Raw genomic sequence first — 15275 nt, forward strand, 5'->3', positions numbered from 1 at the left:
TCAAACTCATTCAACAGCAGAGTTGAGCAAAAGTCAAATTTTCCATCCAGTAAAGAAATTTCGATATTTCAACTTTTGTTTTCATTCCAAAGCATGACAAAAAGTTCAGGTGTCAATTTTTATGGAACAGAAATTAAAAAAAAAATTCAATTGAGAAATGAAGGAACTTTTTGTTTCAGCCCTCTCAACCCAAATGAAATATCTTGCATTAAGCTGCATTTTCCTATTGTTGTGCATTGCCTCCTGCAATTGTAGTATTGGAACCTCATGCAGCAATTCTCCCCTGTGCCCAAGGTTCCTGCATGGACTAGGTCTCCCATGATGCAGCCTCAATCCACCCATGATGCATCACATGCATTGATCAGAGGAGAGCCCACACTGCACTGTGGGAGATGTAGACCTCCAGGGAGTCTAGCTCATAGAAGAATGATGACCTGAGGTATAACTCCCATAAGGCAATGTGATAATAGGGACATACAATTTAATGAAATGTTTTGGGTCAGTTCAACAAAAATGTTCTGATTTGGGTTGAACCAAGCCAAAACAAAACAAAAAAATGATTTTGATTTTTCTGATGAAAAATCAAAATATTTATGCAAAATCAGAATATTCTCACACAAAGTTTCTATTTTGTGGAAGCTGCAGTTTCCTTCAGGAAATCATTCCAGTGGTAAGTTCTTGACCAGCTCTTGACAATAGTCTCTGCATATGCCATTAGCTGCCAGCAAATTCTTCTTTAAGTATTAGAGCATAAAATGTACATGATCAAGTAACAAATTCAGTTACTGATACAGACCTGTGGGTCTCACTCCTCAGGAGGGAACAGGACGCTGCAGGTGCTGTGAGTGGGGGGATCTGTAGCTGAGTAGTGGCTCCAACAGCCACGGGGAGGGAAGGAAAATGGATGTGGTGGTGAATACTCTGAGATAGGAAATCACTGACAGATGGCTTTTTCTCATTACTGGTGTGTGGGTGGGAGAGGATCTTTGATAGCAGCTGATGGTTCCTGTCTGCTGCAGGCTGTGTAATGGAGACTGGCACCTCTGATCATCAAGGGGGAAGAGAAGGAAAAGGCTAAACAACACTGATAGTGGGGATAAAAGGATAAAACAAACAGCTCTGAGAGGAGTCCTATCCACCCACAAACTGATGGGAGAGCTCTGAGACCTTGATAGAGGCCTGGTGGGGTAGATGGCGACAGAAGCACCTCAGTCCTCCATGCCATGGATCTGATATTCTTGGGAGAGAAAAGTGGAACCTGAATTAGGTGTTAATTTATTGGCTAAGAAAAGGAAATGAGAGCAACTGAGAAGTTAAAGCAGGTGAAATATATTAACAGGTGAGTCACAGTTTGTAATTCCAGATTGTGGCCGTGATGTAATAAACTGCCAGTGTCCTAAAAGTCTTTTCAGGGTACCCAGATTGTCTCTGGGGATCTCAGCTTTGCATCTGATTTCCTTGTAAACAGTCAGAGATAAAGGATCATTCCCTGAATCCATATTTATAGATTCTTCTGTCAGAAAACAGGCTGACAGCTTCTACTCACGTGGGCTTTTCCTCTGATGACAGTAAGTGAGGAATGCCTTTAAATTCTCTGACCTCTGGTCATTATATAGAATGGCCAGTTGCTTTGAAATTAGCATTTCACAAGGCTTTTTTGAAATAAATGAAATATAAAATCCCTCTAACTAAGAAAAGCTTCTGAGAGATTTGTTGTACATCAACACCACCAATTGGAGATCACCACCAACTGTATTTCTCTGTGTTCTTTTTATTTTATTTTATATACATATATGCCTTAAGACAATTGAATGCTAGAATTACTTAAAGTGGGATAAGCATGTTAGTGGGAATAATGAACTGATAACTAATGATTATAAGTAGATGTAACAAGAAATTTTGGTGATTTGCGTTGTTCTGTGGTATAGTTGCTGGACCCCAGTGCTGGTCTATGTTAACCAATTCCAAGACTGCATGTGTTCTTTGTGTTCAGTACATGCCTAGTATGTTTGTGTATCTATACCTGACTGATAAACTTGTGTATTTACATATGTGGTTCTGGGGGAATTAATAAACTGTTGATCGGTTAATTGCCCCACATGTCCTGATCTGAGAAATACTGTCCAAGGTAAAAGCTGACCTGAAAAGAATGTAGCATTAAAATTAGTCTGCTAATGCTCATTGGCTAAACCCATTTCAAATTGGCAAATCTAGTTTGTTAGATTTCAGCATTAAAATCTAATTGCCCCCCTGGCAATTTCATAAAATAGCCCCACATGGACACTTACAGCTGTGGGTTATGGTTGGTGGTGCTCTAGGGGAAGCAGGCACTGCTGTGTTAAGAGATTTTTGGATTTTAGGTAACGTGGTTTAGCCTCATTCCTTCTAATACCCTTGATGTTACAACATATATTGTACCAGTATGGTTCTATGATGGGGGTATCAGGGATTATTCCCCTGGCCGGCCATCTACAATTACTTTGTCATGCTGTTGTGAGATTGGTCATTTTTTGTTTCTTGTCTGAGCCTGTGAAAGGTTGTTTTGGAAATAGGTAGTATTGGAGCCAAACTCCTCTCCTTGTAGCTCCCTGATTTATAGATGGCCTTAAAAGCACAGCTGCTTTAAGGAGCTCCTTTCAGGGCCTTTCTTTCACATTAATAAGTACTTTTGTAAAGTGATAATTATTTTCTGACATATAGGTGTAGTGGGAAGGTAGCCTGAAATATAGGGCCATGTATCAGAGGCCTGGCATGACTCCTAAGGTCTGTCCTAAAATAATGATCAAAACTTGCTAATATAAAGCAAAGTCAGGCTGTGAGCAACAGGCAGGCCCTGCTCACAGAATTAGGCAAGCATAGGGCTGAAATTGCTAGGCAGAGAGCACTCACACAAACACATTCCAGAAAGGCGGTACCAGAACACCTTGATACCAGCAAACTCCCCATAGATAACAAGAACCTACTGACTCATCCTAAGGATAAGATCAGGATGAGAGCATGACACACAGGGATGTTATGATCGAAGCAACATGTACAAGGAAACGGGCGGCACCTTGATACGTCAAAGGATGGCACCCTGATATGTCAGGACTGAGGTATAACTTGTTTGTAATTGTGTATAAAAATGTATCCCAGAGGGGCTGTCTTTGTCCAGCTTAGGAGGCACTGGAAAATCCTGGCACTGACTGAGCTTAGTCCATTGTCAGGGGGCACATATTTGTAGTAAATCCTGTAGTCTACTGGAAACTATTACTGTGCTTCATTTGCTAATAAACCTGGCTGGGTGCCTTCGTACCTTATCTGATTCTGCGGTCATTGGGGGTTCTCTTGGGGTCTGCTGTGCCAGCTATCTGTGCAGAGCCAGGGCAGCACATAGAGGGAGTACATGCATGAAGCCGAACGGTTGTCAACATTGGTGAAATCTGACAACAATAGGAAGTCTTGCCAGTTGCAAGAGTTCAAAAGTCAGACTTCATGATCCCAAAATCATGATTAAAATTAATGCTTTTGTGTTGCTTTTTCTTAGCCTTCTACTTCCTGAATGTGTAGGTTACACATGGTTCACATTTTAAATCTTTTCTCCACAATCATGAGGGCTGAGAAACATAATAATTAAAAAACTTTAAGCCCAAATTCTAAGTTATTCACATGACTCCAGGAGCTAAGGCCCCAAAAATCAAAGTATTGTAATCATCACAATAAAATGGAGGGTGATGCTTTGCAAAGTGGATTGTGTGATATGGCTTCCAGCACTTAAGTTTCATGAACATATATGGTCAGAAATCAGTAGAGCTAGAATACACCCCAGACACAACAGCCAGCATATGTCTCTCAATGGGAAGTGGTGTGTTTAGCTAGTGCTTTGGAAGCATATGCCACAATATAGTCATCACCCATGAGGACAACCCCCACCCATGACCAATCAATTGCAATTTTGGGCTCTACGTTAATTTCAAGTTAGTTCAGTACTAGTGCCCAGTGATGACATTTTTTTAAAATTCCTTAAAGCTTTTCTCTCATATATGTCATCCCAAGGCCATACTCTAGTGCCCTCAGGAGACATTCTGAGTAGAACACTCATTTGTGAGGAGTTAAGGCTGAATTTGCTGAGACATTTTAACATGCTGTCATAGGATGCACTGTCCCTTTAAGGGAGCTACCAGGTTCAGCTCTGTGATCTTGGTTTCTACCCTGAATGGGGGTTTCTGGTGGCTGGAATCCAGAGAGATGGACAAGTGGTACTCTGTCTCTTTTATATGGTTAAGGTTATTAAAGCAGAGCTATTTAACCAATGTCCATTAAAAAAAGGCACAATTCTGAAGTCAAGAAACACAAGAATGAATATAGCTCCGTGCACAAGAAAGCCTGGTTGTGCAGTTAAAGCCCTGGATGAGAACTCACGAGATCTGTGTTCACTTCCTGGCTCTATCATACACTACCTGTGTGACCTTGGGAAAGTCATTCCATCTTTCTGGATCTCATTTTTTCATCTAAAAATGGGACTAATATTTCCTTCCACTTGCCTTTGTCCTGGAATGAGATGGTCACACAGCATAAAGGGCTGTCTCCTCTTTCAGGGATCTCAGCCCAACACCAAACTCCCAAGCAGAAACCTGCCTCCAGAATAGACTGTAATCAAGGCACAATGCAGACAGCAAACTCTCTGGCTGCTTGCCTAGTTCCCTTCTTCCCAAAACTGCATCTCCACCAAATCTTGCAAAACCCAATAAAACTAACAAAACACATCACCCTAAGACTAAACTTTGATTACATGCTAAAAAAGGTTTTGGAAGACTATAAGAGAATTGCCTGATGATACCTGCCAATACATCATGTCTAGTGCGTAACTCACTGAAGTCTTGATCGTGTCTGGGGCACTTAAGCAATATTGTGATACACTAATTAAATGACAAATCTTGTTTAATTCACAGTTAAGCTTGCCCAATGATATCTTATGCCCTTCTCACACTTCAGAAAACCAGGAAATAAAGACTGAAGGTAAACACCCACACAACCTTAACTCTGCCCCGCTGGAGCTGGCAATAGCCACTGGGTTTAAGTGCATGTCCTCCAGATGCATTCACTCCGTTAGTTGTAACTCTACTGAATAGCAGGGATGGGGGAGGGCATATCGCTGTAGAGGGGCTGGGGAAACCCAGGGTGTGGTTCACACAAACTATTTTCCCCTGTGCCCATCACACACTCTCATGTTCCTCTCTCCAGCTCCCATCCCTCTCCTTCCCACTCCTGGTAGACCCCCGTTTCCTGAGCCTCAACCCCTCTTACCACCTACTCTTTCACCTCCAGTCTTCCTCCCCTCCTAATGAGCAGTTGCTTGTGTAGGTATTTTATTTTCAAACAATAGTTTCAGCACCTTCTGCATATTCTGCCACACTCAGATTCTATTTCCCTTAAATTAAAATCCCTCTGTAACAGAGGCAGATTGGAGCAATACACCTGCTTCTTTTACTTCAGATCTCTGCCCTGGGTTGGATTTGGACTCTCAGTGCCAGGGGTGGTATTGAGATGAAGTTATCGTAACACATTCCCGGAGATACCAGGTCCTGTGATGGGTGGTTTTCCAGATAGTGGCCTCTCTCTCTGCCAGCTGTTACTTACTCCAGTGTCTGCAGTTTGCAGATCGGGTGTTTCAGCCCCTTACACAGCAGCTGCACTCCAGCATCTCCCAGATTATTACCACACAGGATCAGCTCTGTCAGGCTCTGGCTGGTTCTGAGAACAGGGGCAAGATCCATGCAACTAGTGGCTGTGACACCGCATCCCTTCAAGCTGCAGGAGAGAGAAAGGCAAAGAAGGAGGATCATGATGTGAATGGAGTTAGTCACAGCTGCTTTGACAGGTGGTCCAACCCACTAGCCCCTCTGCCTGACCAATCAGTATCGAGAATGAGCCAGAATCCTGCTACAGACTCTGTCCCAAGCCCCACAAGTTGTCCAGTGAGAAACAAATAGTGGATGCGACTTCCTGTATAACTCGACCCCTTGCCCTTTGCTGTTCATCAAGCAACAGCGAGAATGGCCTAGATACCTCAAACCTCTGCCACTGACCAATGAGGAATAAGGTTTGAGTATGACTTCCTTCCTAAGCACCGCCCCTTAGCCCTTTCCATTGGCCAACCACAATTCACAAAGTGTAAAAAGTTGCCCACTCAGCTCCTGACCAATCAGGTTGCCACTGATCAGCTCCAAGATGGTGCAACCCAATCAGAGCAGGCCCATCGCTACAGGGAGGCTGTAGGGGGAGCCCTCTTCCCAGGCACCTGGGCCAGGCTCAGAGCAGGAGGAACTGGGAGATCCTGCCCCTCCACGCCCCTGGCACTGGCTCTGCTGCTGCCCTGCAGGACATGGACGTCTCCGCACCCAGCTCTGGAACTCTGGCTTGGGGAAGGGAGACAGCTGCGAGACTCAGCACAGGCAGAACCACACCCACTTTCTACTGAGACCAGAGATCAAAGCAGGGAGAGACAAAGAGAAGATCCCTATGGCAGGGGGTTACTCAGGGTGCAGGAAGGGAAGTGCCCCTGAAAGGAGGGCAACTGTGTGACCCTATTGGCAGGGCCAGTTCCAGTGTCTCTGTAGGGATTATAAAAGCAGAAATTCTGCAGGTTTTTGTAAGCCCCCTACAGAGTCTGGGCTTCTGATGGAGTTGCCAGCCAGCTGAGTGGGTAACCATGGCAGCAGGTTGGTTATGACCATGTGCACTTTAAGGACCACCTGCAAATATGGCTCTCTTTGTCCTCCTTTGAGGCCTCACAATGAGCCCCCTGCACACCTCCACCTGCTACATCTTGCACACACATCGAGAAACCCCTTCCACCAGAACTGTCAGCTTCATGGCCTCCTTCATCACCTCATTTGCCTTAAAATATTGTTACTCTGCCCAATGGGGAGGAGTGACGGGACCCCCAGGGTGCAACCTGTGACTGTGGGACTGCAGTGTCCCCTTTCTATTCTGGGTTGTCTCTCACAATGCCATACTGGTGGTAAGCAGCAAACCCCTCCAGGTGCTGTTACCACTCAGTACAACCGCATGTGGAGCCCCATATCCAGCTAGATTCCATGAATGCTCCCAGAGCAACTCACGAATCACTGAGAAAGGCCTCAACCAAATCTCCCCAGCTCCCAAGCACTTCAGTCAAACTCACTGGTAAGGATAAACATTAAACTAAGTTTATTGATTACAAAAGGTAGATTTTAAGTGATTACATGTCATAGGCAAAAAGTCAGAATTAGGCCTGGTCTACACTAGGAGTTTATGTCAAATTTAGCAGCATTAATTCGACTTAACTGTGCACCTGTCCACACCAGGAAGCTAATTAGTTCGACCTAGAGGGCTCTTTAGTTCGAATTCTGTACTCCTCCCCGACGAGGGGAGTAGCGCTAAATTCGACATGGCTATGTGTGGACGGAAATCGACCTTAGTAGCTCCGGGAGCTATCCCACAGTGCACCACTCTGTTGACGCTGTGGACAGCAGTCCGAGCTTGGATGTTCTGACCAGCCACACAGGAAATGCCCAGGGAAAATTTGACACGCTCCGGCGCCTTGTGGATGTTTTGCAGGACCGCAGGCAGGAGGACAGAGCCCCCCTGCACTGTATCTGCAACCGCCCTCCCTCGCCACAAAGTCCCAAACCCCCCTCACTCACAGTAACAAGAATGAGGGGCGACAGGGGCCGTGAAAACTGTCACTGCACCCCTGCAGAGTGCACAAATACAAGAAGGCTCTCATTCCCTAAATGTTGAGAAGTCCTTCCCTTCCTGGCTCACTGAAGCCCCAATCCCAGTTTCATCCCCTAACTGTGTAGTTGATTATTAAAAGTAGTTTGCTGTTAATTACTATTTCCGTCAAGTTTTTCTACAGAAGACTGTCTGTGAAGGAGGGAGGGAGGGGAAGGGGGTTGTTAATTGCATAGGACAGTCACCTTTACCAGGGTACAGACACGGGGGCAGGATCAACAGCAGGTCACACACACAGTGCAGTCAGTAGGCACCCTGGTCGGTCTGGGAGGTGTTTTCCATGTTCTGTGTGGGTGGGGGGTAACATAACATAAGAACATAAGAAAGGCCGTACCGGGTCAGACCAAAGGTCCATCTAGCCCAGTATCTGTCTACCGACAGTGGCCAATGCCAGGTGCCCCTGAGGGAGTGAATCTAACAGGCAATGATCAAGTGATCTCTCTCCTGCCATCCATCTCCATCCTCTGACGAACAGAGGCTAGGGACACCATTCTTACCCATCCTGGCTAATAGCCATTTATGGACTTAGCCACCATGAATTTATCCAGTCCCCTTTTAAACATTGTTATAGTCCTAGCCTTCACAACCTCCTCAGGTAAGGAGTTCCACAAGTTGACTGTGCGCTGCGTGAAGAACTTCCTTTTATTTGTTTTAAACCTGCTGCCTATTAATTTCATTTGGTGACCCCTAGTTCTTGTATTATGGGAATAAGTAAATAACTTTTCCTTATCCACTTTCTCAACATCACTCATGATTTTATATACCTCTATCATGTCCCCCCTTAGTCTTCTCTTTTCCAAACTGAAGAGTCCTAGCCTCTTTAATCTTTCCTCATATGGGACCCTCTCTAAACCCCTAATCATTTTAGTTGCTCTTTTCTGAACCTTTTCTAGTGCTAGAATATCTTTTTTGAGGTGAGGAGACCACATCTGTACACAGTATTCGAGGTGTGGGCGTACCATGGATTTATATAAGGGCAATAATATATTCTCAGTCTTATTCTCTATCCCCTTTTTAATGATTCCTAGCATCCTGTTTGCTTTTTTGACTGCCTCTGCACACTGCGTGGACATCTTCAGAGAACTATCCACGATAACTCCAAGATCTTTTTCCTGACTCGTTGTAGCTAAATTAGCCCCCATCATGTTGTATGTATAGTTGGGGTTATTTTTTCCAATGTGCATTACTTTACATTTATCCACATTAAATTTCATTTGCCATTTTGTTGCCCAATCACTTAGTTTTGTGAGATCTTTTGAAGTTCTTCACAATCTGCTTTGGTCTTAACTATCTTGAGTAGTTTAGTATCATCTGCAAACTTTGCCACCTCACTGTTTACCCTTTCTCCAGATCATTTATGAATAAATTGAATAGGATTGGTCCCAGGACTGACCCTTGGGGAACACCACTAGTTACCCCTCTCCATTCTGAGAATTTACCATTAATTCCTACCCTTTGTTCCCTGTCCTTTAACCAGTTCTCAATCCATGAAAGGACCTTTCCTTTTATCCCATGACAGCTTAATTTACGTAAGAGCCTTTGGTGAGGACCTTGTCAAAGGCTTTCTGGAAATCTAAGTACACTATGTCCACCGGATCCCCCTTGTCCACATGTTTGTTGACCCCTTCAAAGAACTCTAATAGATTAGTAAGACACGATTTCCCTTTACAGAAACCATGTTGACTATTGCTCGAGAGTTTATGTTTTTCTATGTGTCTGACAATTTTATTCTTTACTATTGTTTCAACTAATTTGCCCGGTACCGACGTTAGACTTACCGGTCTGTAATTGCCGGGATCACCCCTAGAGCCCTTTTTAAATATTGGCGTTACATTAGCTAACTTCCAGTCATCGGGTACCGAAGCCGATTTAAAGGACAGGTTACAAACCTTAGTTAATAGTTCCGCAACTTCACATTTGAGTTCTTTCAGAACTCTTGGGTGAATGCCATCTGGTCCCGGTGACTTGTTAATGTTGAGTTTATCAATTAATTCCAAAACCTCCTCTAGTGACACTTCAATCTGTGACAGTTCCTCAGATTTGTCACCTACAAAAGCCAGCTCAGGTTTGGGAATCTCCCTAACATCCTCAGCCGTGAAGACTGAAGCAAAGAATCCATTTAGTTTCTCTGCAATGACTTTATCGTCTTTAAGCGCTCCTTTTGAATTTTGATCATCAAGGGGCCCCACTGGTTGTTTAGCAGGCTTCCTGCTTCTGATGTACTTAAAAAACATTTTGTTATTACCTTTGGAGTTTTTGGCTAGCCGTTCTTCAAACTCCTCTTTGGCTTTTCTTATTACACTCTTGCACTTAAGTTGGCAGTGTTTGTGCTCCTTTCTATTTGCCTCACTAGGATTTTACTTCCACTTTTTAAAGGAAGTCTTTTTATCTTTCACTGCTTCTTTTACATGGTTGTTAAGCCACGGTGGCTCTTTTTTAGTTCTTTTACTGTTTTTCTTAATTTGGGGTATACATTGAAGTTGGGCCTCTATTATGGTGTCTTTAAAAAGGGCCCACACAACTTGCAGGGATTTCACTTTAGTCACTGTACCTTTTAACTTTTGTCTAACTAACCCCCTCATTTTTGTATAGTTCCCCCTTTTGAAATTAAAGGCCACAGTGTTGGGCAGTTGAGATGTTCTTCTCACCACAGGGATGTTGAATGCTATTGTATTATGGTCACTATTTCCAAGCGGTCCTGCTATAGTTACCTCTTGGACCAGCTCCTGCGCTCCACTCAGGATTAAATCTAGAGTCGCCTCTCCCTTGTGGGTTCCGTACCAGCTGCTCCATGAAGCAGTCATTTAAAGTATCGAGAAATTTTATCTCTGCATTTCGTCCTGAAGTGAAATGTTCCCAGTCAATATGGGGATAATTGAAATCCCCCACTATTATTGGGTTCTTAATTTTGATAGCCTCTCTAATTTCCCTTAGCATTTCATCATCACTATTACTGTCCTGGTCAGGTGGTCGATAATAGATCCCTACTGTTATATTTTTACTAGAGCATGAAATTTCTATCCATAGAGACTCTATGGAACCTGTGGATTCGCTTAAGATTTTTACTTCATTTGAATCTACACTTTCTTTAACATATAGTGCCACTCCTCCCCCTGCACGGCCTGTTCTGTCCTTCCGATATATTTTGTACCCCGGAATGATTGTGTCCCATTGATTGCTCTCAGTCCACCAGGTTTCTGTGATGCCTATTATATCTATATCCTCCTTTATCACAAGGCACTCTAGTTCACCCATCTTATTATTTGACTTCTGGCATTTGTGTACAAGCACTTTAAAAACTTGTCCCTGTTTATTAGCCTGCCTTTTTCTGATGTGCCACATTCTTTTTTATGTGACTGTTTATCATCTGATCCGGTCCGGTACGTGACTTTGTGGCATGGGAGGACGGTTACAGAACTTATGCAGCGGTCCTTGTCCTGGACCACAGAGCCACGCAGCAGGGGAATCTGTAACCGTCCTCCCCCACCACAAGGTCACGTAGCCCCCGCACACAGAGTCCCGAAAAGGAGGGATGGCAGGCTCCGTTGAAACAACCAGTCCGGCACTGCAGACTGCTCTAGGAGCAGGAGCCTATCATTCCTCGAGTGTAGAAGCGGTGTTAACATCACTGCACACCCTACCCACCACAGTCTGCGTCCCTGTTTCAACCCTTTAACGCGAATTCATTAATAAAGAAAACGTTGTTAATTAACAATGTTCCATTAACTTAATTTTTAAACGTGTGTTGGAAGGGGGGAAACGTGGTGAACGGGGTATGTAACCGCAGAAGAAAGTCAACAGTAACTGAAGCAGGGGCAGGTTCAGCTTCTCTGTAAAGAAACTAAACAGTCACAGGTTACCCTGCTCCCTGAGGAACCTAGCTTTCAAAGCCTCCCGGATGCACAGCGCTTCCCGCTGGGCTCTTCTAATTGCACGGCTGTCTGACTGAGCATAATCAGCAGCCAGGCGATTTGCCTCAACCTCCCATCCCGCCATAAAGGTCTCCCCCTTGCTCTCACAGAGATTGTGGAGCACACAGCAAGCTGCAATAACAATGGGGATATTGGTTTCGCTGAGATCCGAGCGAGTCAGTAAGCTCCTCCATCTCCCCTTGAGACGTCCGAAAGCACGTTGAATGATGACAGTTACCCAAGACCACCCTCGACACATTTCCCCCCCAGCATGCATTGTGGGGAAATCCCAGAATTCAAATGGGCAGCGGGGACTGCGGGAACTGTGGGATAGCTTCCCACAGTGCACCGCTTCCAATGTCAACACTTGCCCCATTAGTGTGGACTCACAAAGTCGAATTAGTGTCCTTAGTGTGGACACACAAATTCGACTTTGTAAGGTCGATTCCACAAATTCGAAATAAGTTAAATCGAACTAATCTGGTAGTGTAAACATACCCTTAGTTACCAAAGAAAACAAAATAAGTGCACCGTCTGAATTTTAAACCTGTAAGACACTAGGCAGTATTTAGATCAAGCAGTTTTCTTACCCCACTGGATGTTATGGTTCATAATACACAGGGAGCTAGTATCTTGGTGCTTCCCACAGCATATTTTAGTGAAAACCAAACAACACAATTCTCATAACTTTATATTCATTAGTGATATACAAATGTAGATAGGACAGTGGGTTTCTGAAGATCACAACCTTTCCCATGATACCTTACATGGCCTGCTTTACTTGCAATATCACAATTATATACAAATGATGAATATGGGGGTTACAGGGTGCTCCTCCAGAGTGTAGAGTGTCACAGGACAGAAACCTCAATATTTGGGAGAGAAAAAAGCCCTGAATTTGTACAAGGGAGAGACGCCCCCATGCCTTGGGGAGCACCCAGAGTCTGTAAGGGTTTGTAGAGACCCCAAAATATTTTGGAGGCAGAAAAAGAGGAGCCTGCAATGGAGGGAGGGGAGAGACTCTAAGATTGGGTTGAAGAGGGAGAAAAAAAACCCAAAGACGTATGTTGGAATCTGAGGGGATGAAGCCTAATTTGGGGAGGAGTGAACAGAAGAGAGCATCAAAGTTGAAGCTGAAGAGAAAAACCCCACAAGATTTAAAGGCTAAAAGAGAGAGAGAGAGAGAGAGAGAGAGGACACCTGAGAAGGTGAGGAGTCTGTTGTTACTCAGCTCAGAGGCAAGAATAAAAGACGGTTACGCACATTTGTAACTGTTGTTCTTCAAGATGTGTTGCTCATATCCATTCGAATTAGGTGTGCGCGCCGCGTGCATGTTCATCGAAAGATTTTTACCCTAGCAACACTCGGTGGGTCAGCTGAGACGCCCCCTGGAGTGGCACCGTTATGGCACTGAATATATGCCCCTGCCAACCCAGCGCCCCCTCAGTTCCTTCTTGCTGGCTACTCTGACAGAGGGGAAGGAGGGCGGGTTTGGAATGGATATGAGCAGCACATCTCGAAGAACAACACTTACAATGGTGACTAAACGACTTTTCTTCTTCAAATGCTTGCTCATATCAATTCCAATCGACTCCTAAGCCTTACCTAGGCGGTGGGGTCGGAGTGAGATGTCGCGGAGTGAAGGACCGCTGAACCAAATGCCGCATCATCCCTGGACTGCTGCACTAATGCATAGTGGGAAGCGAAGGTGTGCATGGATGACCAAGTCACTGGTCTGCAGATCTCCTGGATGGGCCAGAAAGGCAGCAGACGAAGCTTGAGCCCGAATGGAATGGGCGGTGAGGTGGCTAGTTGAAACACGAGCCAAATCATAGCACGCATGGATGCATGACGTGACCCAAGATGAAATTTGCTGCAAGGAGACCGGACGCCATCAGATCGATTGAGTGGGCTATACAAAATTCACAGAGATGTATAGCTTCTTGACAAAGGAGGGAGGACCGTGCCCCACCCTGCTTGTTGATGTAAAACATGGCCATTGTGTTGTCTTTGAAAATTGTGACACAATGGCCCTGCAGGTGTTCGCAGATACCTGAAACGCGAGGCGTACTGCTCTCAGTTCCCTTACGTTGATGTGAAGGGTTACTTCCTGTGCGGACCAAAGACCTTGCATGCGAAGTCCCGCAAGGTGAGCGCCCCAGCCCAGAGATGATGCATCCGTGGTCAGGGCTAGTGAAGGCTATGATGCATGGAATGGCATCCCCCCACATACCAGGGTGGGGTTCAGCCACCAACCCAGAGAGGCTAAGACCTCCATCGGCACAATGAGAATTGTCTCCAAGCTGTCTCGGCCAGGACGGTACACTGAGGAGAGCCAGGTCTGAAGTGGATGGAGGCGTAGTCTGGCATGTCTGGTCACAAAAGTGCACGAGGCCATGTGGCCTAGGAGAGCGAGGCATGTGCGTTTTTTGTCAAGGTCGGGAAGCTTCGGAGGCCCTGAATAATGGCCATCATAGCCTGAAAGCGGGGCTGCGATAAGCACGCCCTGGCAAGATTCAAGTCTAGGATCGCCCCAATGAAGTCTATTCTCTGTATAGGTTCCAGAGTGGACTTTTCGGTGTTGAGCAGCAGGCCAAGTTGCTCAAACAGTGCCATGACAAAATGAACAAGAGATCGCACTTGCGTCTTGGAGGAACCTCGAATGAGCCAGTCGTCGAGATATGGGAAGACTTGTATCCGACGTCGGCGGAGCAAGGCCACTACGACAGCCATACATTTTGTGAAAACTCTTGGTGCTGTGGACAGGCCAAAGGGGAAGACAGTAAATTGGAAATGCTGCTGGCTGACCACAAAGCGAAGGAAACGCCTGTGCGGCGGGTAAATCGCTATGTGCAAGTACGCGTCTTTCATACTGAGGGAGGCGTACCAGTCTCCAGGATCCAAGGAAGGGATGATGGTTCCCAGGGATACCATGTGGAACTTCAACTTTATCATGAATTTGTTGAGTCTGCGCAGTTCCAGGATGGGTCGTAGATCCCCCCTTTGCCTCGGGAATTAGGAAGTAACAGGAGTAAAACCCCCTGCCTCTCAGGTCCTTTGGAAAAGACGGTTACTCACCGTTGTAACTGTTGTTCTTCGAGATGTGTTGCTCCTATCCATTCCAGTTAGGTGTGCGCTCTGCGCGTGCACGGCTCTTCGAAGATTTTTACCCTAGCAACTCCGGCGGGCCGGCTGGGCGCCCCCTGGAGTGGCGCTGCTATAGCGCTAGATATATACCCCAGCCAGCCCGTCCGCTCCTCAGTTCCTTCTTGCCGGCTACTCCGACAGTGGGGAAGGAGGGCGGGTCTGGAATGGATAGGAGCAACACATCTCGAAGAACAACAGTTACAACGGTGAGTAACCGTCTTTTCTTCTTCGAGTGATTGCTCCTATGCATTCCAGTTAGGTGATTCCCAAGCCTTACCTAGGCGGTGGGGTCGGAGTGAGACGTGGCAGAGTGTAAGACTGCTGAGCCGAAGGCTGCATCATCTCGAGATTGTTGCACCAATGCGTAGTGGGAAGCGAAGGTGTGGACAGAAGACCAGGTGGCCGCTCTACAGATGTCCTGGATGGGGACATGGGCCAGGAACGCGGCAGACGAGGCTT

Source organism: Mauremys reevesii, unplaced genomic scaffold (genome assembly GCF_016161935.1).
Source record: "Mauremys reevesii isolate NIE-2019 unplaced genomic scaffold, ASM1616193v1 Contig2, whole genome shotgun sequence".
Classification (NCBI taxonomy): domain Eukaryota; kingdom Metazoa; phylum Chordata; order Testudines; family Geoemydidae; genus Mauremys; species Mauremys reevesii.